At 43.3% G+C, this 24,621-nt stretch overlaps 1 protein-coding gene across 1 annotated transcript in view; it reads right to left on the bottom strand.

The window, feature by feature from the left end:
- The window catches only part of csrnp1b (cysteine-serine-rich nuclear protein 1b), a 31,245-nt gene extending 9,788 nt beyond the window's left edge, over positions 1-21,457 (bottom strand). Inside the window, exon 1 of the mRNA XM_041881316.2 lies at positions 21,278-21,457. The gene's annotated coding sequence lies outside the window, so the exon portion shown is untranslated. The remainder of the gene's footprint in view (positions 1-21,277) is intronic.
- Between the last annotated feature and the right edge of the window lie 3,164 nt (positions 21,458-24,621).

Below are 24,621 nucleotides of genomic sequence, written 5' to 3'. Positions count from 1 at the left end.
CCGGTGGACGGCTTCAATGTTCGACATGAGTGGGGCAATGCCTTTGGCCGACAGGCGGAAGCCCACAAACTCGACGGCTGGAGCTGCAAAGGTGCACTTTCCACCGTTCAGGGTCAGGTTGTTCCGCAGTAGAGCACTGAATACTCTGTGGAGTCGATAATCATGGATGTGGAGGTCAGGGCCGTGGACCACGATGTCATCCAGATAGACCGCCACCCCAGGTATTCCAGCGAGGATGGTGCTCATCACCTTCTGGAAGCAGCTGGGGGCGGAGCTAAGTCCAAAAGGCATGCGTGTATATCTGAACACGCCAGCGTGTGTGACAAAGGCCGTGAGGTCTCTGCTAGCTGCATGGAGGGGTACCTGAAGATAACCCTGACGAAGGTCAAGCTTCGTGAAGATCGTGGAGCCATGGAATTGTGCGGTCAGCTCCTCAGCTGTAGGCAAGGGGTACTTATCCGGGACAACGGCCTTGTTCACAGCACGGAGATCCACACAGGTCCGGATTCCACCGGACTTTTTGGTTGCAATGACCAAGTTTGAAATCCAGGGGGCAGCGTTGACTGGCTCAATGATGCCTGCATCCAACTGTGACTGGAGATCTTTTGTGACATCATCACGCAGTGCAAAGGGGAATGCGCCGCAGGGGCTGCATGACTGGGGTCACTTCCCGGATTCACTAGGGGCCTGTGAGTAAAGGCTGTGAGGCAGCCCAGTCCATCAAACAGAGTCGGCCAGTTCTGTTGCCATGTGCAGGTAACCTGGTAGATAGCTGACCCACTGTCATCTCTCAGTGTGAATCCCAAGCCTGTGAAGAGGTCGAGGCCCAGGAGGTTGGCACCCCGCTTTGCAACATGAAATGTGAATGATGGCAGATGTTTGGTGCCGTAGTGTACTGGGACCTGGAGGGTGCCTACAATGTCTATCTTAGATCTACCGTACCCACACAGGGCAGTGGAGGGCTGTTGGAGTGGTAGGTGACTGAAAAACTTGTAGTAAGTGGCAAGGTTGAGCAACGACACCGCAGCGCCCAGTATCCAGCAGCAAAGGCAAACCCACCTCACCCAGCTGCACAGTGCATGTCCTGAATGACACATGGTTGGTGGAGACGGTTCGGATTTCCGTGTGTTCATGTTGAGAGTGAGATGAAACGAAGGGCCTGTTCTGGGTGGAGCTAGTAGCAGGGGCAGAACGACACACTTTCGCAAAGTGATTGTATTTTGAACAGTTCTTGCATATTTTCCCACGGGCTGGGCAGTTTGAAGCCCTTGAATTGTGAGAGCTAGCCCCACAGTTGCCACAGCTAGTTCTGTTTGTTTGTCTGTGTGCCTGCTGCACGGGCATGTCGGTGTCTGTGTCCATGCAGCTATCGACGCGGGAGGGCGTGCGCAGCGCGTGATCGTTGTAGTGCGCCTGCTCGGGCTGAAGCTGCTGTGTGAGAATGGCTGGGGGCCGAGTGTATGCTGCAGAGCTGTCTGTTAGCATAGAAGAGCATTCCAACGCCGCTTCAACCTGGAGTGCTATTTTAATAGCTCCATCTAGTTGTAAATTATCCGATTCCAAAAGCAGTTTCTCCCTTGTCTTTTCACATAACGTCCCCTCTATCAACTGATCCCTGATGATCTCGTCCTGAAGTGTCCCGTAGTTACAAGAGCTAGCCAAATCCCTCAGATTAGCCACGTAGCTTTGAATGGACTCACCCGGCCGTTGGTGTCTCTTCCGTAGCCGGTAGCGTCGGAGGAGCACTCGCTCTTTCCCGGCGAAGTGGTTCCGTAAGAGGCTGACTGCAGCAGTGAATGTAGGAGCCGATCCAAGCGCTCTGAAAATCCTCTGTCCCTCTGTACCAAGGCAGTGACGGAGCAGTGCTGTCCTCCGCTTGTCGGAGATTGTAGAAAAGTCCATAGCTTCTAAATAAGTGTTAAAACTATCAAGCCAGTTATTCCACGGGACTGGAGGTTCGCCAGGCACGGCGAGGAATGGTGCTGGCGGTGGTAAACTGAATTCAGCCATCTTCGTCGCCAATGTTATATCTAGCCTAGTTGTAAAAGAACGGACATCTGCACAGTTTCACATTGAACATCACTCTGTCGTTTAATGACATGTGCCACGCATTCTGACAACCCATTCATCCGTAACGCAGCACACTGTCGTAAACCATAACAATGTACAGTACGACGTACAGCACGTCGTACCATACATAACAATTAGAATGTTTACAATTAGCATAATTGGCATAATCAACATGTCATAGCTGCGGTGGGGTTGTGATTTCAGCAGACGTGATCATGGTGATATTACAGGCGTCCTACACAGGAAGGCCTCAGGATCAATATTATTATTACTGTGCTCACATTAAACACAAACTATTATCATATCATCTGATTATCATAATAGGAATAATAGAATAACACCTGAAAACCCAGGTGATGCTCTAAAAAGGCTGGCTTTGCAACAATCATAGATGTCTGAGCGAAATGTACAATGGTCTCTGCTGAGTACAAGCTAGTGAGGCCCAGCAGAACATACCTGATGCTACACTCAGCTGAGACAGAGAGAGTCAATCCATGTCATTTCAGCAAGCCATATCATCCACCATCTCAAATTGTTCTGAAATCGTGTCTGTAGTTAGAAACAGATAAGTTTAGCATTCCTGAAACATTATTTTGTTGAAATATAATTTGATCTGAGATTAAGCTAATTGATTGCACCCATTGGCCATTTTAAGTTGTACCTAACATTCGATTAGCCAACCACAGACCCAACGCCAATCCCACTCCAACAACCAGTATACAGTATCAGTTCTCTATGTCTGACAAGTAGTATGGCGCTGCTGCTTGGAGTATTGCTTCTTCATACATTGTAATGTATTCCCTGTGAATCTGGTGATAGTTTTCTTCCCCTGTTCAGAGAAATTAGCCATTTGAAGTTGCTTGCATTCTTTACCATAAATGTGACCGATCCGCCTTAATTCGGTTTTGAAATTAGAAATTGTGTTTTTTTCATTGGATAAAAGCAGAGACACAGAGCTACAAAATTGTATATCATACACTGCATTTAAGGGAACAATGGGAAAGTAATTCTGCTTTGAAAGTTGATAAACTTGTACTCTCACTTTTGAGAAAATGGCCTTTGAATGTTTTAGTACCTAGTGAAGAACTCTTCTTTGTCTACACCCATTCAGCATCGTTCACACCCTCTTAAGCTTTAGGCCCACCCATCTCGTTTCGCTCTCGGCGTGTTCAGAGCTCACACTTGACGCTCTGGCCAATGAGTAGGGTTGATCCGAGCGTTCTGACCTCATAACGGCAGTCAAGCACCCTAGCTAACTGGCTAACATTGGCTAGCTGGCGATTTACTTTCAGACACAAAATTGGGATTATGGTTAATTGTTTACCTCTGGATAACATGAAAACAGCCTAACCAGCTCTGCTGGCAACAATGTAATTACACTTTTTTGCCGACGTTTACTGACACCGGCCATATTCAACGGGTGTTGTGCGTTCGTAAATTCATCAGTTATTCTGAGTCTTTTGTTAAGACATGTAGCTAGCTAGCTAGGTAAACAACGTGTAAAATCATACACGTCACCTAACGTTTGCTAGCGAGCCAGCCAGCTAACGTTAGCAGTTAAACAATTAACCATAGTGCCAACTCATGTCGTTACTACCCAGCATGAATCTGCTGGTAGCTAACCAACCAGGTTCAATCTTAGCTAGCTAACATTAGGCTCTAACTAGCCAAGCATATGGCTCTGAGATTCAAATAACAACATCATACATGTAATGCTAGCTAGCTAACATTACACTTTAACTAAAAACTAAACCACTTTCTGTCAAAATTAGAAACGTGTAATATCTGAAAATGTAGCTAGCTAGACTATCTTACCCGTATACATCATGCATGATGGACGCGTCTCCCTGTCACGGATGCCATGGTTGCCCTTAGATTGAAGATGTAATCCAGAGACAGGTGTTTTATCCATCTCTTTAGCTATCATACTCTAATTCCACTGATTTCAAAACTCAAGCCTCCACAAAGTGGAGAGCAACACTTATGCAGCTCCACTACACGATACATTTAAAAAAGCCACGTTAGACAGGATTACCTACACATACTGACCAGCTCAAAATAGACAGAAGCCTTCTATATGGCAGACCAATCCGAATTCCTCTCTCGACATGTCCAGCCCACTCATTATCTCAGCCAATCGCGGCGAGCGGGAAGGTTGCTGTCTTTTTCTGTGGCTTAACCAACTAGGCTCTAAATTTAACAATTTTATTCGTATTTACAGATGGCATACAAGTTTGTTATTAAGGCACATGAAAGTTAACATGTTCCAGAAGGCATTTGTGCCAAAAAACGCATTTTGATTAATAAAAAAAAAATGTTACATTCAAATGGCTCTCCTGTGAAGTAGTGACCCGCGACATGTGCCTAGTTTCCTGAAACAAGTCATAAATTAGTGTGAAAGTACCACGTTTTGCCCACTAGATGCTGCTGTTCCTACTTTTATCAGTTTTGCTGGTATCTTGTGTTTATTAAATGGATCACAACATTTTCTTTGCAATTTTAGGTAGAAAGCCAATAGCTATTAGTATGAAAAAGCTATTAGTTTTACTACCTAAAGTTGTAAAGAAAATGTTTTGGTCCATTTAATAAACACAAACACTAATTTATGGTAAATAATGCAAGTGACTTCTAATGGCTATTTTATCTGAACAGGGGATGAAAACCATCACTAGATTTACAGGGAATATATTACAAAGTATGAAGAAGCAATACTCCAAGCAGCAGCTCAATAATACTTGTCAGACATAGAAGTCTGTGGGTGTCTATTGATCATTTTATTGGATTCCTCATGTCTTACTCATTGAAAGGAAGAATAATGGTTCAAATCGGATGTTAGGTACTATATTTATTGAAGATTATATGAATCCTATAAATTAAAATGGCCAATTTGGGTGCAATCAATTAGCTTAATCTCAGAGATCAAATTATATTTCAACAAAATAATGTTTCAGGAATGCTTATCTTATGTTTCTAACAACATAAATGATTTCAAAACAATCTGAGATGGTGGGTGTCATAGAATGACCCTACAGGAAGTAAAACAAACTTCATTTACAGAACCCTTCAGCCACTAACATCCCTAAAGCAGAGACCATGCATTGATCAACAGGGAGGGAAGAGCAGAGAGGAGCCCACCAAATAACCCTGAAAATAACCCAGCAAGAGATATTACATCTCAACCATTTCCACATGCAAGCCCCCTTGCTTGCTTCGTAATGTTTCCAAGCCCTGATTAATTCTCTAGTGATATCGCAGTTTACATATTTATTCATGGCTCTACTGACTCCAGTGGAATCATTTTTCAAATAATGCAAGAAAAAAAAATCACTTTATTTGGAATGGCAAACCAGATAAAGTTAAACGAGCATATTTAGATAACGAACATGAGTTTAGAGGGTTAAAACTATGAAATATGAAGGCATTAAACCTCTCTCTTAAAGCCTCCATTGTACCGAAATCCAAATTGGTTTTCCAGCAAGCTACTGAGAGAGTCCCATCCTATGTTTAGGAGTGGTCTATTTGCCTTTTTGCAGATTAGAACTTTACATTTTGTGTGGATTGACAATGGATCCCTGTTTAAAGTATCCTCCTTTTAAAATGAAGCCATACAGAGTTGGCTACAATTTCAATTTCATCCTCCAGATCAAATATTATAGCAAATAATATGGCTAAAGTCCAATATACTGATAGAGAAGAAACAGTAAGAAAAAGTACAGGATGGGTATAACACATGAAAAGGAGAACAGTAAAATGATGTCACACAAGCAACTAATGACAGTGTATGGAGGTGTAGGCTCAATACAACACTATAACCAACTCATCCACAAAATTGGTAGAGACAATTACTTCAAGAAGAAATTAAAGAATTAGTCTGTCTGCCACCCATTCAAAATCAGTATGAATTGAAAAATTTATCAGTTTCACTTAAAGTCAAAAGGTTTGACAGCAATACTGTATAGAATTCAAGCAAGTTGGGAACAGGTTTTTGATGTCCCAAAACCAAGGCATCGGGGTTATGAAATGATATACTGTATAAAACAACAATTGACACTTCAATCTGTCCGTTTAAATTTAAGCCGTTATATAAAATACTTGCTACAAAAAGAATGCTCAATATACAGTGGGGGAAAACATTTCTTTGTCAGCCACCAATTGTGCAAGTTCTCCCACTTAAAAAGATGAGAGAGGCCTGTAATTTTCATCATAGGTACACGTCAACTATGACAGACAAAATGAGAATTTTTCTTCCAGAAAATCACATTGTAGGATTTTTAATGAATTTATTTGCAAATTATGGTGGAAAATAAGTATTTGGTCAATAACAAAAGTTTCTCAATACTTTGTTATATACCCTTTGTTGGCAATGACACAGGTCAAACGTTTTCTGTAAGTCTTCACAAGGTTTTCACACACTGTTGTTGGTATTTTGGCCCATTCCTCCATGCAGATCTCCTCTAGAGCAGTGATGTTTTGGGGCTGTCGCTGGGCAACACGGACTTTCAACTCCCTCCAAAGATTTTCTATGGGGTTGAGATCTGGAGACTGGCTAGGCCACTCCAGGACCTTGAAATGCTTCTTACGAAGCCACTCCTTCGTTGCCCGGGCGGTGTGTTTGGGATCATTGTCATGCTGAAAGACCCAGCCACGTTTAATCTTCAATGCCCTTGCTGAAGGAAGGAGGTTTTCACTCAAAATCTCACGATACATGGCCCCATTCATTCTTTCCTTTACACGGATCAGTCGTCCTGGTCCCTTTGCAGAAAAACAGCCCCAAAGCATGATGTTTCCACCCCCATGCTTCACAGTAGGTATGGTGTTCTTTGGATGCAACTCAGCATTCTTTGTCCTCCAAACACGACGAGTTGAGTTTTACCAAAAGTTATATTTTGGTTTCATCTGACCATATGACATTCTCCCAATCCTCTTCTGGATCATCCAAATGCACTCTAGCAAACTTCAGACGGGCCTGGACATGTACTGGCTTAAGCAGGGGGACACGTCTTGCACTGCAGGATTTGAGTCCCAGGCGGCGTAGTGTGTTACTGATGGTAGGCTTTGTTACTTTGGTCCCAGCTCTCTGCAGGTCATTCACTAGGTCCCCCGTGTGGTCCTGGGATTTTTGCTCACCGTTCTTGTGATCATTTTGACCCCACGGGGTGAGATCTTGCGTGGAGCCCCAGATCGAGGGAGATTATCAGTGGTCTTGTATGTCTTCCATTTCCTAATAATTGCTCCCACAGTTGATTTCTTCAAACCAAGCTGCTTACCTATTGCAGATTCAGTCTTCCCAGCCTGGTGCAGGTCTACAATTTTGTTTCTGGTGTCCTTTGACAGCTCTTTGGTCTTGGCCATAGTGGAGTTTGGAGTGTGACTGTTTGAGGTTGTGGACAGGTGTCTTTTATACTGATAACAAGTTCAAACAGGTGCCATTAATACAGGTAACGAGTGGAGGACAGAGGAGCCTCTTAAAGAAGAAGTTACAGGTCTGTGAGAGCCAGAAATCTTGCTTGTTTGTAGGTGACCAAATACTTATTTTCCACCATAATTTGCAAATATATTCATAAAAAATCCTACAATGTGATTTTCTGAATTTTTCTTTCTCATTTTGTCTGTCATAGTTGACGTGTACCTATGATGAAAATTACAGGCCTCTCTCATCTTTTTAAGTGGGAGAACTTGCACAATTGGTGGCTGACTAAATACTTTTTCCCCCCACTGTACCTATGATGAAAATTACAGGCCTCTCTCATCTTTTTAAGTGGGAGAACTTGCACAATTGGTGGCTGACTAAATACTTTTTTCCCCACTGTATGGGGCATTGAACAGTCAGCCTTGTGCAGACTCTGACACGAGGAAACAGAATCAATAGAACATATTTTCTGGTACTGTCCATCAGTGGCTTGCTTCTGGAGTCAGGTCCTGGTTCTGTCCATCAGTGGCTTACTTCTGGAGTCAGGTCCAGGAATGGTTGTTTTGCCATGTTTACAAGCCCTGAAGTGTAGGAGTAAGTATATATACAGGCCCTAGTAGCATGGTGTAGTAGTATACAGTAGTATGGTGTAGTAGTATACAGTAGTATACAGTAGTGTGGTGTAGTAGTATACAGTAGTATGGTGTAGTAGTATACAGTAGTATACAGTAGTGTGATGTAGTAGTATACAGTAGTGTGGTGTAGTAGTATACAGTAGTGTGGTGTAGTAGTATACAGTAGTGTGGTGTAGTAGTATACAGTAGTGTGGTGTAGTAGTATACAGTAGTATACAGTAGTGTGGTGTAGTAGTATACAGTAGTGTGGTGCAGTAGTATACAGTAGTGTGGTGTAGTAGTATACAGTAGTATACAGTAGCATGGTGTAGTAGTATACAGTAGTGTGGTGTAGTAGTATACAGTAGTGTGGTGTAGTAGTATACAGTAGTATACAGTAGTGTGGTGTAGTAGTATACAGTAGTGTGGTGCAGTAGTATACAGTAGTGTGGTGTAGTAGTATACAGTAGTGTGGTGTAGTAGTATACAGTAGTGTGGTGTAGTAGTATACAGTAGTGTGGTGTAGTAGTATACAGTAGTATACAGTAGTATGGTGTAGTAGTATACAGTAGTATACAGTAGTGTGGTGTAGTAGTATACAGTAGTGTGGTGTAGTAGTATACAGTAGTGTGGTGTAGTAGTATACAGTAGTGTGGTGTAGTAGTATACAGTAGTTTACAGTAGTGTGGTGTAGTAGTATACCGTAGTGTGGTGTAGTAGTATACAATAGTGTGGTGTAGTAGTATACAGTAGTGTGGTGTAGTAGTATACAGTAGTGTGGTGTAGTAGTATACAGTAGTGTGGTGCAGTAGTATACAGTAGTGTGATGTAGTAGTATACAGTAGTATGGTGTAGTAGTATACAGTAGTATACAGTAGTGTGGTGTAGTAGTATACAGTAGTGTGGTGTAGTAGTATACAGTAGTGTGGTGTAGTAGTATACAGTAGTATACAGTAGTGTGGTGTAGTAGTATACAGTAGTGTGGTGTAGTAGTATACAGTAGTGTGGTGTAGTAGTATACAGTAGTATACAGTAGTGTGGTGTAGTAGTATACAGTAGTGTGGTGTAGTAGTATACAGTAGTGTGGTGTAGTAGTATACAGTAGTATACAGTAGTGTGGTGTAGTAGTATACAGTAGTGTGGTGTAGTAGTTTACAGTAGTGTGGTGTAGTAGTATACAGTAGTGTGGTGTAGTAGTATACAGTAGTGTGGTGCAGTAGTATACAGTAGTGTGATGTAGTAGTATACAGTAGTATGGTGTAGTAGTATACAGTAGTGTGGTGCAGTAGTATACAGTAGTGTGGTGTAGTAGTATACAGTAGTGTGGTGTAGTAGTATACAGTAGTATACAGTAGTGTGGTGTAGTAGTATACAGTAGTATACAGTAGTGTGGTGTAGTAGTATACAGTAGTGTGGTGCAGTAGTATACAGTAGTGTGGTGTAGTAGTTTACAGTAGTGTGGTGTAGTAGTATACAGTAGTATACAGTAGTGTGGTGCAGTAGTATACAGTAGTGTGGTGTAGTAGTTTACAGTAGTGTGGTGTAGTAGTATACAGTAGTATACAGTAGTGTGGTGTAGTAGTATACAGTAGTATACAGTAGTGTGGTGCAGTAGTTTACAGTAGTGTGGTGTAGTAGTATACAGTAGTATACAGTAGTGTGGTGTAGTAGTATACAGTAGTATACAGTAGTGTGGTGCAGTAGTTTACAGTAGTGTGGTGTAGTAGTATACAGTAGTATACAGTAGTGTGGTGCAGTAGTTTACAGTAGTGTGGTGTAGTAGTATACAGTAGTATACAGTAGTGTGGTGTAGTAGTATACAGTAGCATGGTGTAGTAGTATTCAGTAGTGTGGTGCAGTAGTATACAGTAGTGTGGTGCAGTAGTATACAGTAGTGTGGTGTAGTAGTTTACAGTAGTGTGGTGTAGTAGTATACAGTAGTATACAGTAGTGTGGTGTAGTAGTATACAGTAGTATACAGTAGTGTGGTGCAGTAGTTTACAGTAGTGTGGTGTAGTAGTATACAGTAGTATACAGTAGTGTGGTGTAGTAGTATACAGTAGTGTGGTGCAGTAGTTTACAGTAGTGTGGTGTAGTAGTATACAGTAGTATACAGTAGTGTGGTGTAGTAGTATACAGTAGTGTGGTGTAGTAGTATACAGTAGTGTGGTGCAGTAGTATACAGTAGTGTGGTGTAGTAGTTTACAGTAGTGTGGTGTAGTAGTATACAGTAGTATACAGTAGTGTGGTGTAGTATTATACAGTAGTGTGGGTAGTATTGTAGTAGTATACAGTAGTATACAGTAGTATTTATTATTCAGTAGTGTGGTGCAGTAGTTTCACAGTAGTGTGGTGTAGTAGTATACAGTAGTATACAGTAGTGTGGTGTAGTAGTTTACAGTAGTGTGGTGTAGTAGTATACAGTAGTGTGGTGCAGTAGTATACAGTAGTGTGGTGTAGTAGTATACAGTAGTATACAGTAGTGTGGTGTAGTAGTATACAGTAGTGTGGTGTAGTAGTATACAGTAGTGTGGTGTAGTAGTATACAGTAGTATACAGTAGTGTGGTGTAGTAGTTTACAGTAGTGTGGTGTAGTAGTATACAGTAGTGTGGTGCAGTAGTATACAGTAGTGTGGTGCAGTAGTATACAGTAGTGTGGTGTAGTAGTATACAGTAGTGTGGTGCAGTAGTATACAGTAGTGTGATGTAGTAGTATACAGTAGTGTGGTGTAGTAGTATACAGTAGTATACAGTAGTGTGGTGTAGTAGTTTACAGTAGTGTGGTGTAGTAGTATACAGTAGTGTGATGTAGTAGTATACAGTAGTGTGGTGTAGTAGTATACAGTAGTGTGGTGCAGTAGTATACAGTAGTGTGGTGTAGTAGTTTACAGTAGTGTGATGTAGTAGTATACAGTAGTGTGGTGCAGTAGTATACAGTAGTATGGTGTAGTAGTATACAGTAGTATACAGTAGTGTGGTGTAGTAGTATACAGTAGTGTGGTGTAGTAGTATACAGTAGTGTGGTGCAGTAGTATACAGTAGTGTGGTTTAGTAGTTTACAGTAGTGTGATGTAGTAGTATACAGTAGTGTGGTGCAGTAGTATACAGTAGTATGGTGTAGTAGTATACAGTAGTATACAGTAGTGTGGTGCAGTAATATACAGTAGTAGTATTCAGTAGTGTGGTGCAGTAGTTTACAGTAGTGTGATGTAGTAGTATACAGTAGTGTGGTGTAGTAGTATACAGTAGTATACAGTAGTGTGGTGCAGTAGTATACAGTAGTATGGTGTAGTAGTATACAGTAGTAGTATTCAGTAGTGTGGTGGAGTAGTTTACAGTAGTGTGGTGTAGTAGTTTACAGTAGTGTGGTGTAGTAGTATACAGTAGTGTGGTGTAGTAGTATACAATAGTGTGGTGTAGTAGTTTACAGTAGTGTGGTGTAGTAGTATACAGTAGTGTGGTGTAGTAGTATACAGTAGTATACAGTAGTGTGGTGTAGTAGTATACAGTAGTGTGGTGCAGTAGTTTACAGTAGTGTGGTGTAGTAGTATACAGTAGTATGGTGTAGTAGTATACAGTAGTGTGGTGTAGTAGTATACAGTAGTATACAGTAGTGTGGTGTAGTAGTATACAGTAGTGTGGTGCAGTAGTATACAGTAGTGTGGTGTAGTAGTTTACAGTAGTGTGGTGTAGTAGTATACAGTAGTATACAGTAGTGTGGTGTAGTAGTATACAGTAGTGTGGTGTAGTAGTATACAGTAGTGTGGTGTAGTAGTATACAGTAGTATGGTGTAGTAGTATTCAGTAGTGTGGTGCAGTAGTTTACAGTAGTGTGGTGTAGTAGTATACAGTAGTATACAGTAGTGTGGTGTAGTAGTTTACAGTAGTGTGGTGTAGTAGTATACAGTAGTGTGGTGCAGTAGTATACAGTAGTGTGGTGTAGTAGTATACAGTAGTGTGGTGTAGTAGTATACAGTAGTGTGGTGCAGTAGTATACAGTAGTGTGGTGTAGTAGTATACAGTAGTATACAGTAGTGTGGTGTAGTAGTTTACAGTAGTGTGGTGTAGTAGTATACAGTAGTGTGATGTAGTAGTATACAGTAGTGTGGTGTAGTAGTATACAGTAGTGTGGTGCAGTAGTATACAGTAGTGTGGTGTAGTAGTTTACAGTAGTGTGATGTAGTAGTATACAGTAGTGTGGTGTAGTAGTATACAGTAGTATACAGTAGTGTGGTGTAGTAGTATACAGTAGTGTGGTGCAGTAGTATACAGTAGTATGGTGTAGTAGTATACAGTAGTATACAGTAGTGTGGTGTAGTAGTATACAGTAGTGTGGTGTAGTAGTATACAGTAGTGTGGTGCAGTAGTATACAGTAGTGTGGTGTAGTAGTTTACAGTAGTGTGATGTAGTAGTATACAGTAGTGTGGTGCAGTAGTATACAGTAGTATGGTGTAGTAGTATACAGTAGTATACAGTAGTGTGGTGCAGTAATATACAGTAGTAGTATTCAGTAGTGTGGTGTAGTAGTTTACAGTAGTGTGGTGTAGTAGTATACAGTAGTGTGGTGTAGTAGTATACAGTAGTATACAGTAGTGTGGTGTAGTAGTTTACAGTAGTGTGGTGTAGTAGTATACAGTAGTGTGGTGTAGTAGTATACAGTAGTGTGGTGCAGTAGTATACAGTAGTAGTATTCAGTAGTGTGGTGGAGTAGTTTACAGTAGTGTGGTGTAGTAGTTTACAGTAGTGTGGTGTAGTAGTATACAGTAGTGTGGTGTAGTAGTATACAGTAGTGTGGTGTAGTAGTTTACAGTAGTGTGGTGTAGTAGTATACAGTAGTGTGGTGTAGTAGTATACAGTAGTATACAGTAGTGTGGTGTAGTAGTATACAGTAGTATGGTGTAGTAGTTATACAGTAGTATACAGTAGTGTGGTGTAGTAGTATACAGTAGTGTGGTGTAGTAGTATACAGTAGTGTGGTGCAGTAGTATACAGTAGTGTGATGTAGTAGTATACAGTAGTATGGTGTAGTAGTATACAGTAGTATACAGTAGTGTGGTGCAGTAGTATACAGTAGTATACAGTAGTGTGGTGTAGTAGTTTACAGTAGTGTGGTGTAGTAGTATACAGTAGTGTGGTGTAGTAGTATACAGTAGTATACAGTAGTGTGGTGTAGTAGTTTACAGTAGTGTGGTGTAGTAGTATACAGTAGTGTGGTGTAGTAGTATACAGTAGTGTGGTGCAGTAGTATACAGTAGTATACAGTAGTGTGGTGTAGTAGTTTACAGTAGTGTGGTGTAGTAGTATACAGTAGTGTGGTGTAGTAGTATACAGTAGTATACAGCAGTGTGGTGTAGTAGTTTACAGTAGTGTGATGTAGTAGTATACAGTAGTGTGGTGTAGTAGTATACAGTAGTATACAGTAGTGTGGTGCAGTAGTATTCAGTAGTGTGGTGTAGTAGTATACAGTAGTATACAGTAGTGTGGTGTAGTAGTATTCAGTAGTGTGGTGTAGTAGTATACAGTAGTGTGGTGTAGTAGTATACAGTAGTGTGGTGTAGTAGTATACAGTAGTATACAGTAGTGTGGTGTAGTAGTTTACAGTAGTATGGTGTAGTAGTTTACAGTAGTGTGGTGTAGTAGTATACAGTAGTGTGGTGTAGTAGTATACAGTAGTATACAGTAGTGTGGTGTAGTAGTATACAGTAGTGTGGTGTAGTAGTATACAGTAGTGTGGTGTAGTAGTATACAGTAGTATACAGTAGTGTGGTGTAGTAGTATACAGTAGTGTGGTGTAGTAGTTTACAGTAGTGTGGTGTAGTAGTATACAGTAGTATACAGTAGTGTGGTGTAGTAGTATACAGTAGTGTGGTGTAGTAGTATACAGTAGTGTGGTGTAGTAGTATACAGTAGTGTGGTGTAGTAGTTTACAGTAGTGTGGTGTAGTAGTTTACAGTAGTTGACATTACTCCAGATAACTCCAGATGCTGCCGATTTAAAATATGAAACCCTAAACCCTCACCACCCTTATAAAATAGCAGCAGTGTCTTTAATAAATCAGTCCTAGAGACAAGAAGGGCTCTGCCAACAGACTAAACTCTCACGGTCACCAGATCAAGATCACTCACTCCAGTCCACCAATCCTCCAATGACTAGCATGCCTGGCCTCTGGACTGTTATCTGGCTGAATTACACAACGTCGGCACTGCAACAACTACTAAATAAAAGAGCCACTTTGCCAGCAGGCATGATGTGGTATGAGGCATTTAACAGGAGTGTTTAAATGTGACAACATGGAGACAAAATGCAAGGGCAGGAGGCTGACCAGAGCATTGTTCTGGAGGTGTAGTTTCTGAAGGAAGCAAGACAACATTCCTAGAGATACTGTCTTGTGGTGCCCTGACCAGCAGGTGAATGAAGCATGAGTGACACAGCTTGCAATAGATCAGCATATTCTGGATCCCATATCTGTGAACAAAGGTGATCACTTGAATGTGTGAATGACGTCTTTGTACAGTTAGAGCTCTACGATTGTTTCATTCGGCTCATTTGAGTTAGTAAATGGCCCCTCGATGATTTCCTCTCCACTCCTCTCCTCTCCAACCATGATACTTTAATTTGCATTGAGCTGCATTAGAAAACACCTGGTTGTGGTCGCAGCATCTGTTGCCTGTCTGGTCCACTCTAGTCAACACTCGGTTTCCAACACTACACCACTAATTCTAATCAGGACACATGGTCTCACCTTACATTTTCCCATCAACCCCCCACCAACCCCAGGAAAATTAAAACAAAGCCGTGAATGAGCCCTGGGGGAGACCGAGCGGGGGGAGGAGTGGGAGTAAGAACGAGAACAGACCCATGTTTTCAGAAGTGGGTCATGTCTCCTGACTGAATGACTGCAGTGAGTTTACCTGACACTGATTAGTTCATCGTGTTCATCGAGCAGAAACAATGGCTGGAGGTTAATCCCTCCCTGCAGCCAGCCGGGGGGCCAGGGACAGACTGCAGCACGGCCTGGACTCAATGACCACGTTAACATGCACACCGATATCCTGTTCATTATTTTGGGATACTCAAGTATTCTGTTTACTGTTGTTTTTCATGGTCTGCGCAGGCTCAGTTTCGCATATCATGGGTGTTGAATGATGTTTTCATCTTATTGACAAACAAATCACTTCAAAAAGCAGGCTATACCCGTGCAGTTCGATCCACCATAATAATTCCCTAATCATTTATTTTGCTGATACTCCGTTCTGGACCGTATAGCCTGCTGGCTTAGGCTCCTTTCACCCCTAATTTAGACAAGTCTGCTCATCATTTCCGACATTTGGTAGGCCATTTGTTTGTCAACTATAGTTAGATACATGCAGCTTCTCTTCTGTCATAACTTGTTGATTTAAATAAAAGTAGTGCTCAACAGAATAATGTCTCTGTTAAACTGGATCAGGACTGGGTTTCCGTCTCTGTTAAACTGGATCAGGACTGGGTTTCCGTCTCTGTTAAACTGGATCAGGACTGGGTTTCCGTTTCTGTTAACCTGGATCAGGACTGGGTTTCCGTCTCTGTTAAACTGGATCAGGACTGGGTTTCCGTCTCTGTTAAACTGGATCAGGACTGGGTTTCCGTCTCTGTTAAACTGGATCAGGACTGGGTTTCCGTTTCTGTTAACCTGGATCAGGACTGGGTTTCCGTCTCTGTTAACCTGGATCAGGACTGGGTTGTGTTTCTCAAACTCAACTTTGGACATCGAAGTCAGTTCCAATGCATTTTTTCAGGGACTGATTTAGACATAATGTGCTGTCTCAGATGCCACAGGAATTCCCCCATTTGGCAGGGTGACACACTCTCTCTCTCTGTCTATTTCTGTTGCATAGGGAAGTCGTCTCATTTTATTTCCTGCGCCAAAATATTGCAAAGACATGGTCTATACAACAAAACCTCGACACTGGGGACACGCCCGACACAGCTCTGAGAGGCTATAACACGCAGCCGGACTGGTGCGTGGCAAGGACCTGCCGCTGACAACCGACCCAGACGTCACCCACCCCCCTGCACTTCTCTCTCGCCCTCTACATTCAACGAGAGACAGACAACAACACAGTTGTGCGAGGCGCTGGTGGGGGCGTCCGCGAACATGGAGGGATCATCTAAGTCCCCGGCGGCACCGGGAAATGTTTGTTTGCTTGGACTGTCACCGTTCAGCAGTGAAAACTCCTTTGAATCTGCTGGGGACTCACATGCTATTAAGTGTATAATCTGCGACATGGATCACTGCAGCCCCCCTCCGCTGGGCCGTGCTCTCTGGATCAGAGCTCTGTCCCTTTGGCTGTTGTGGCCTGCACGCAGCCGGCGTCTCAGCAGCCCTCTTCTCAGGTGAGTTCTGTGGCTCTGGCCTCGCAATCAGCTTTGAGACACGACCGAGGCCGGATCATTCCGGCTATTGTGATAGTGAGTTCGATGGTGAGGCACATATCTTTACCTGGGGCAAAAGTTCAGGATATCACCAGGTTGCTTCCCGAGGCTGTGAGTCAGTCACCGGGGGCTGATACTGTCATGGTTCATGTGGGGTCGAATGACATTATGAAGGGCAGCTCAGAAAAGCTGAAGATGGATTTCAAAGAACTAATTGGGTCACTACTCGACACCAACAAACGCCCCATAATATCTGGCCCTCTGCCCTCCCTAAATCGTGGCATTGAACGTTTCAGCAGACTTTTAGCCCTCCATAACTGGCTACGAGACTATTGCAGCTCTGTGGGTGTAACATTTATTGACAATTTTGATACCTTCTAGAAGCAAAGCTCGTATTATAAGGAGGATGGGATCCACCCAAGTAATTTCGGTTCCTGGATCCTTTCACAGGATTATAAGGCTGCATTGAGACAATGACTTATCAATGACCCAAGCCCAGCTCATTTAATCCCTACCACTATATCACTGAGTTGTCATACTGCTTCATCAAATGTACATTATCCCAGGGGCGTTGGAAGACACTATGTAAGTAACCTAATTTATGTCCCTCTAACTGCCCTGAATGCCTCTGCTGATCTAATCATATGTCTATGAACCAGAGTTATGCTGTTAGCACTGAGATGGTGTGCCCTAGTAGGAAGTCCACTGTGTGCAGCTCACCCTGCACTAGCATAAATAACTTGAGTATGTCTACCTCTGCTAAGCTTCCCAGTAAAGCAAGAAAAACATTCAATCATCCCAGAATAGTGTTAAAAATAGCCCACGTTAACATATGTAGCTTAAGAAACCAGGTTCATGAAATCAATAATTTGCTAGTAACAGATGACATTCATATTCTGACTATCTCTGAAACTCACTTAGATAATACCTTTGATGATACAGTGGTAGCAATACAAGGTTATAAGATCTACAGAAAATATAGAAATGCCAAAAGGTAGAGGTGTGGCTGTTTATATTCAGAACCACATCCCTGTAAAGCTTAGAGAGGATCTCATGTTAAATACTGTTGAAGTTATATGGCTACAGGTTCATCTGCCTCACCTACAGCCCATTCTGGTGGGAAGCTGCTATAGACCACCAAGTGCTAACAGTCAGTATCTGGATAACATGTGTGAAATGATTGATAATGTTTGTGATATCAAGAGAGGTATATTTTCTGGGTGATTTAAATATTGACTGGCTTTCATCAAGCTGCCCACTCAAGAAAAAGCTTCAAACTGTAACTAGTGCCTGCAACCTGGTTCAGGTTATCAATCAACCTACCAGGGTAGTTACAAACAGAACAGGAATGAAATCATCAACATGTATTGATCACATCTTTACTAACGCTGCAGGAATTTGTTTGAAAACAGAATCCAAATCCATTGGATGTAGTGATCACAATATAGTAGCCATATCTAGGAAAACCAAAGTTCCAAAGGCTGGGCCTAATATTGTGTATAAGAGGTCACACAATACGTTTTGTAGTGATTCCTGTGTTGTTGATGTAAATAATATTTCCATGGTCTGTAATGAGGAGCCACCACATTTATGAAATTGCTTATCCGAGTTACTAATAAGCATGCACCCATTAAGAAAAAATGACTGTAAAAACTGTTAAATCCCCGTGGATTGATGAGGAATTGAAAAATTGTATGGTTGAGAGGGATGAGGCAAAATAAATGGCAAATAGGTCTGGCTGTACAACCGATTGGCAAACGTACTGCAAATTGAGAAATCATGTGACAAAAATGAATAAAAATAAGAAACTACACTATGAAACAAGGATAAATGACATAAAGAATGATAGTTATATGGGCAAAAAGGCAAACTCAGCTCCATCCTTCATTGAATCAGATGGCTCATTCATCACAAAACCAACTGATATTGCCAACTACTTTAATGATTTTTTCATTGGCAAGATTAGCAAATTTAGGCATGACATGTCAGCAAGAAATGCTAACACTACACATCCAAATATATCTGACCAAATTATGAAAGACAAGCATTGTAATTTTGAATAAGTGTGGAAGAGGTGAAAAATTATTGTTGTCTATCAACAATGACAAGCCACTGGGGTCTGACAACTTGGATGGAAAATTACTGAGGATAATAGCGGATGATATTGCCACTCCTATTTGGCATATCTTCAATTTAAGCCTACTAGAAAGTGTGTGCCCTCAGGCCTGGCGGGAAGCAAAAGTTATTCCCCTACCCAAGAATAGTAAAGCCCCCTTTACTGGCTCAAACAGCCGACCAATCAGCCTGTTACCAACCCTTAGTAAACTTTTGGGAAAAGTATTTTACAGTAAACAAATTGACAACAGACTTTCAGCACGCTTATAGGGAAGGACATTCAACAACACAGCACTTACACAAATGACTGATGATTGGCTGAGAGAAATTGATGATAAAAAGATTGTGGGGGCTGTTTTGTTAGGACTTCTGTGCGGCTTTTGACATTATCTATCACTTGCAGTGTAGTGCAGTCTACTGGACATTTAGACAAACCCTAGAGCTGTTTAGCTTAGAGGTTGCCAGTCAAAACACTTTATATGTCACCGTTTCACTGATGGCTGATGACACTTGCCGCTGCTCTAAGCTTTTTCACTACATGTCTATTTAAAGTCAATGATAATATTTATAGATTGGGATAGCAGATGCATATCAAACCAGTAGGATTTGATTTTCATTGAGTGTCTGAAACATTTGCATGAAGCCAAACTCGCCCCCAGGGATGAGGAAACGAACGGATACTATGACAGAAGAGAAAGACTGTTAGCAGAACTAAAGTGTGAAACTATCTGCTGTGTTTGGGATAACTAAAACAGACAACAGCCTCTGTTCATCAACACTTATTAACAGCTACTCCCTGGAGACAGGAGCCTGCTCTCTGTGTGTGGTCAGATGGAAGCCCTCTGCTACCACAGACAACACCCCCCTCTCACTCTCACACGCCCCACCCCACGATCCCTGTCTCCTCTCCAGACACAAAGCCGGGGCCATTCTCTGTGACCAACAACATCTACAAGGGACAGACGGGCTGTCTGAACATAGCAGTCTCTCGCTCCCAGCTGAGGAGCGGTGTGTGTGTGTGTGTGTGTGTGTGAGAGTGTGTGTGTGTCAGTTGAACGGTTTCCTGTGGTTGTGAAACGTGTGCCGCAGTGCACAGGAAGTGGCTATTTAAATAATCTGTCTCATTTCCTGGCTCCTTCAGCACCACCGATATAGACATGTATGGGCCCAGGTCAAAAGTAGGGTACTACATAGGGTGCCATTTGGGATACAGACTAGGTGAGGCAGGAAATGAGGATGACTCCCACTGTGGAAGAGCTGCCAAATATGATCTGTGCTCTAATGCAGTGTGTGAATGAGAGTGTCTGTTTCAACACACTTCATTTTATAGCTGCTACGTTCAAAACGCAAGCTGTGTGATAAAAATATGATAAATGGTGATTATCACAATTAAAAGCTGTAAAAAAATACCTCTGTTCACTGAACTGTAATTGTGGTGCATGATTATTAACGATATTGCACCATTATGATTAAATCAATAATTCTGAGGCAGTTTTAGATGCTCAGTAAAATGCCAAAAGGGGGACTGCCTTAGCCACAATGAAGAGGCCAACTCATGCTCATGATGACGTGACAAACTAAACATTCAAAACAAAGTTACCCCGTGCAATAGAACCCCAGACTCGTGCAGCACATGCAGAAATAAAACCCCATTATTTTGCTCACATGCAGCGGTATGTCTGTCAACAAAGGATCATTTAGCTGGTAGAGAACAGGACTCCTGACATGATCCAGGGAGGTCGTGCTGGAGACCACACACACAGCAGTAAACACACTACATCAGCTGCTGAGCGAAATACAGTGATACATTCCACTCATCAAAACATTACTATCCAAAAACATGCATTGAAAATAGCCTTCCAGACAACATAAAAACGCATGATTTTTTTTTTTGTGTGAGCGGTTAAATTGACGCTTTTGAAGGCGTTAACGCTGGGAGAAGTATGTTTCACTACTAAGCGCCTTCTCATTCCAGCGTGTACACGCTCCTAAAGAAAACACGTTTCGTTTGATTTGGGATTTACAGAGACGCTCGCCCACTGGAGGCGAACTAAGGAATACATGTAGGCTATTCAACACACTGTAGGGGAACCATACTACAAAATCACCTAAATCAACTAGCCTATAATAGCCTACCATGTGCATGGATATTGGAATGTCATTATAAAACCCTCAGCCTAGTTTAAATGAAATCTAGTCATATTCAACAGAAAACAATATACCAATTTATTGTCCTCACCTGTCCTGCACGTAATATGTTGCAATCACTTGGTTTATTAAAGGCCAAACACCGACAAACTTGTTTAAAACAAAACCAAAAAGTTGTAAATTAGCTCTCAACTCAGCCGAGATGACACGTCAGATTTATACAAACAAACGCAACCGTGAACTAAATGAACCATTTCATTATATACCCTATTATCGTAATATTTCAATACCATAGCTTTTTCTATAATGTCTAGTCTAGGTCTACATTCCCGTCTGCAACAATGTATCCAAAATATCATGAGAAATAATGATTAGCGCCACTGCCGTTTCTGCTATGGTGACATAGGGCAAAGAACATCCTAACTATTTGGCTTGTCTCCACCCCGAAGCTTTTACAACATAAATTACACAGAGCGGTATTAAATAACCAACAGTGCCGCTACTCACCAATAATCCAGGTATCCGATCACCATTAGAGAAAATATGTATAATCCAAGCGACACAATTGCGCTTTATGCTCGAACAGACCGCTCGCTTTTGTTTGTATTGTAGCAGACAGCACTGTCCGTACCAGCCAAAACCTTTCTTTCCCTTGTCTGTGGCAGACTGCTCGGCAGCGCAGCCTCCTCGTCACTGGAGAACTCCCTACTGGCAAGTGACGCAGGCGGTGACACACAGACTGGCCAGCCCACGCTCCTTCCTGCCTTCCGAGACGGAGCGAGAGCTTCGTGACTCAACGAAACCATTTACTTCCACTGTCTATTCCGCCAGTAGAACATAAAACAAATAGTGGAGGATGAATATTTAAAGTACATAACATAAATTAATGGAGATGTGTTGAGGACAAGAAATGGTATGCGTACAATGGAACGAGTAGGCTATAGAACATTTATTTCATTGTGTCCAGTTCAGAATGATTTCTCCTGAGCAGTGATTTGTCTTGGCACGTCATCAGCGTCACGTCTCTGGGTGTTGCTGGGTTCCAGTTAAGGGAGAAGTGTGTCACACACACACACACACACACACACACACACACACAGAGAGAGACAGAGAGAGACAGAGAGAGAGAGAGAGAGAGAGACGTTCAGTGTTGTTATGGCTGTTTAATCTCTAACAGAGGTTCAGTTATGTTATGGCTGTTTATTCTCTAACTCCCGAGTGGCGCAGTGGTCTAAGGCACTGTGCCACTAGAGATCCTGGTTCGAATCCAGCGGCGCACAATTGGTCCAGGGTAGGGGAGGGAATGGCCGGCAGGGATGTAGCTCAGTTGGTAGAGCATGGTGTTTGCAACGCCAGGGTTGCGGGTTTGATTCCCACGGGGGGCCAGTATAAAAAAAATAGTGTATGCACTCACTAACTATAAATTGCTCTGGATAAGAGCGTCTGATAAATGACTAAAATGTAACTGAGGTTCAGTTTTGTTATGGCTGTTTAATCTCTAACTGAGGTTCAGTTTTGTTATGGCTGTTTAATCTCTAACTGAGGTTCAGTGGTTCAGTTATGGCTGTTTAATCTCTAACTGAGGTTCAGTGGTTCAGTTATGGCTGTTTAATCTGTGAATGAACAGATCCCCAGTAACACAGGTTGACTTTGTTCCCATGGTTATAAACAGAGCAGAGTCTCTCTTGCTGCAGACTGACACCCATTATATAACAGTGAAACACAGAGTAATTAAACCTTAGGAGACATTTAGTTCACTGACTGTCATCTCTGTAGAACTGTGTTGGGCCTACAGCTAATTAGTTGTTTATTAAATCACTGGTTGTTTTAATGAGGAGCCCTGGACTCAGGTCAACAGGATACAGCCGGGCCGGGCTGAGGGCTGAGGGCTGAGGGCTGAGGGCTGAGGGCAGAGAGCTGAGGGCTGAGGGCAGAGAGCTGAGGGCAGAGAGCTGAGGGCTGAGGGCAGAGGGCTGAGGGCAGAGAGCTGAGGGCTGAGGGCTGAGGGCTGAGGGCAGAGGGCAGAGGGCTGAGGGCAGAGGGCAGAGGGCAGAGGGCTGAGGGCTGAGGGCTGAGGGCTGAGGGCTGAGGGCTGAGGGCTGAGGCTCTGACTGGTCTCTACTCTATCTCTTTGAAGTCTCCTGTCCCACAGAATCCCTCCTTTTGATAAACAAGAAAAAGGTCCAGGGAACAGCAGTGGTCACAAATGTTTTCCTTCGCCTTCCAAGAAAGGGAGCTGTGTTGCAGAGTGTAAGGAGGGGGGAGGAACAGGGGGAGGAGACGGGGAGGAGGGGGGAGGCACAGGAGGAGGAGGAGCGGAGGAGGGGGCAGGAGGAGGAGGAGACAGGGAGGAGGGGGAGGCACAGGAGGAGGAGACGGGGAGGAGGGGGGAGGCACAGGAGGAGGAGACGGGGAGGAGGGGGAGGCACAGGAGGAGGAGACGGGGAGGAGGGGGGAGGCACAGGAGGAGGAGACGGGGAGGAGGGGGAGGAACAGGGGAGGAGGGGGAGGAACAGGGGGAGGAGACGGGAGGAGGGGGGGAGGCACAGGAGGAGGACACGGGAGGAGGGGGGAGGCACAGGAGGAGGAGACGGGAGGAGGGGGAGGAACAGGAGGAGGAGACGGGGAGGAGGGGGGAGGAACAGGGGGGAGGAGACGGGGAGGAGGGGGAGGAACAGGGGGAGGTGGGGGAGGAACGGGAGGAGAAACAGGGGGAGGAGACGGGAGGAGGGGGGAGGAGGGGGGGGAGGAGGGGGAAGGAGGGGGGAAAACAGGGGAGGAGACGGGGAGGAGGGGAGGCAGGAGGAGGAGACGGGAGGAGGGGGAGAAACAGGGGAGGAGACGGGGAGGAGGGGGAGGAGACGGGGAGGCGACGGGGAGGAGGGGGAGGCACAGGAGGAGGAGACGGGTAGGAGGGGGGAGAAACAGGGGGAGGAGACGGGGAGGAGGGGGGGAACAGGGGGAGGAGATGGGGAGGAGGAACGGGGGAGGAGACGGGGAGGAGATGGGGAGGAACAGGAGGAGGAGACGGGGAGGAGGGGGGGTGGAGGGACAGGAGGAGGAGGAGGCCTGAATTCATTAGAGCCATTCTCTTTAAAGTGTGTGCCAAATAGTTGGCCAAGAGCACAATAATGTCCCTCAATGCTTTCCATCTGCGCAGGGAGAAAGGGCTGTGACTGCACATGCTGAGCGGAGAGACAGTGTATACGCTTATGGTCATCATAAAACGTCTCCAACTGAGAAGAACAGGGCCTACTGACTAGTATCAATACAAATGAAAGTATGGTTATAACAATATTATCACTAGGGGTTCAAACTGTGTGAAGAGATGTGATCTGATTATAAACATGAACAATTTAGAAAGGGTAGAGAGAGAGAGAGAGAGAGAGGGAGAGAGAGCGAGAGAGAGAGAGAGAGAGAGAGAGAGAGAGAGAGAGAGAGAATTATGGTGGAAAATAAGTATTTGGTCACCTACAAACAAGCATTATTTCTGGCTCTCACAGACCTGTAACTTCTTCTTTAAGAGGCTCCTCTGTCATAGATAATCTTTGGAGGGAGTTGAAAGTCCGTGTTGCCCAGCGACAGCCCCAAAACATCACTGCTCTAGAGGAGATATGCATGGAGGAATGGGCCAAAATACCAGCAACAGTGTGTGAAAACCTTGTGAAGACTTACAGAGAACGTTTGACCTGTGTCATTGCCAACGAAGGGTATATAACAAAGTATTGAGAAACTTTTGTTATTGACCAAATACTTATTTTCCACCATAATTTGCAAATAAATGCATTAAAAATCCTACAATGTGATTTTCTGGATTTTTTAAAATCATTTTGTCTGTCATAGTTGACGTG

The sequence above is a fragment of the Coregonus clupeaformis genome, chromosome 7, assembly GCF_020615455.1.
Source record: "Coregonus clupeaformis isolate EN_2021a chromosome 7, ASM2061545v1, whole genome shotgun sequence".
Taxonomy (NCBI): domain Eukaryota; kingdom Metazoa; phylum Chordata; class Actinopteri; order Salmoniformes; family Salmonidae; genus Coregonus; species Coregonus clupeaformis.
The sequence above is the reverse complement of the archived record's forward strand: the minus strand, read 5'-3'. Positions and strand labels throughout refer to the sequence as shown.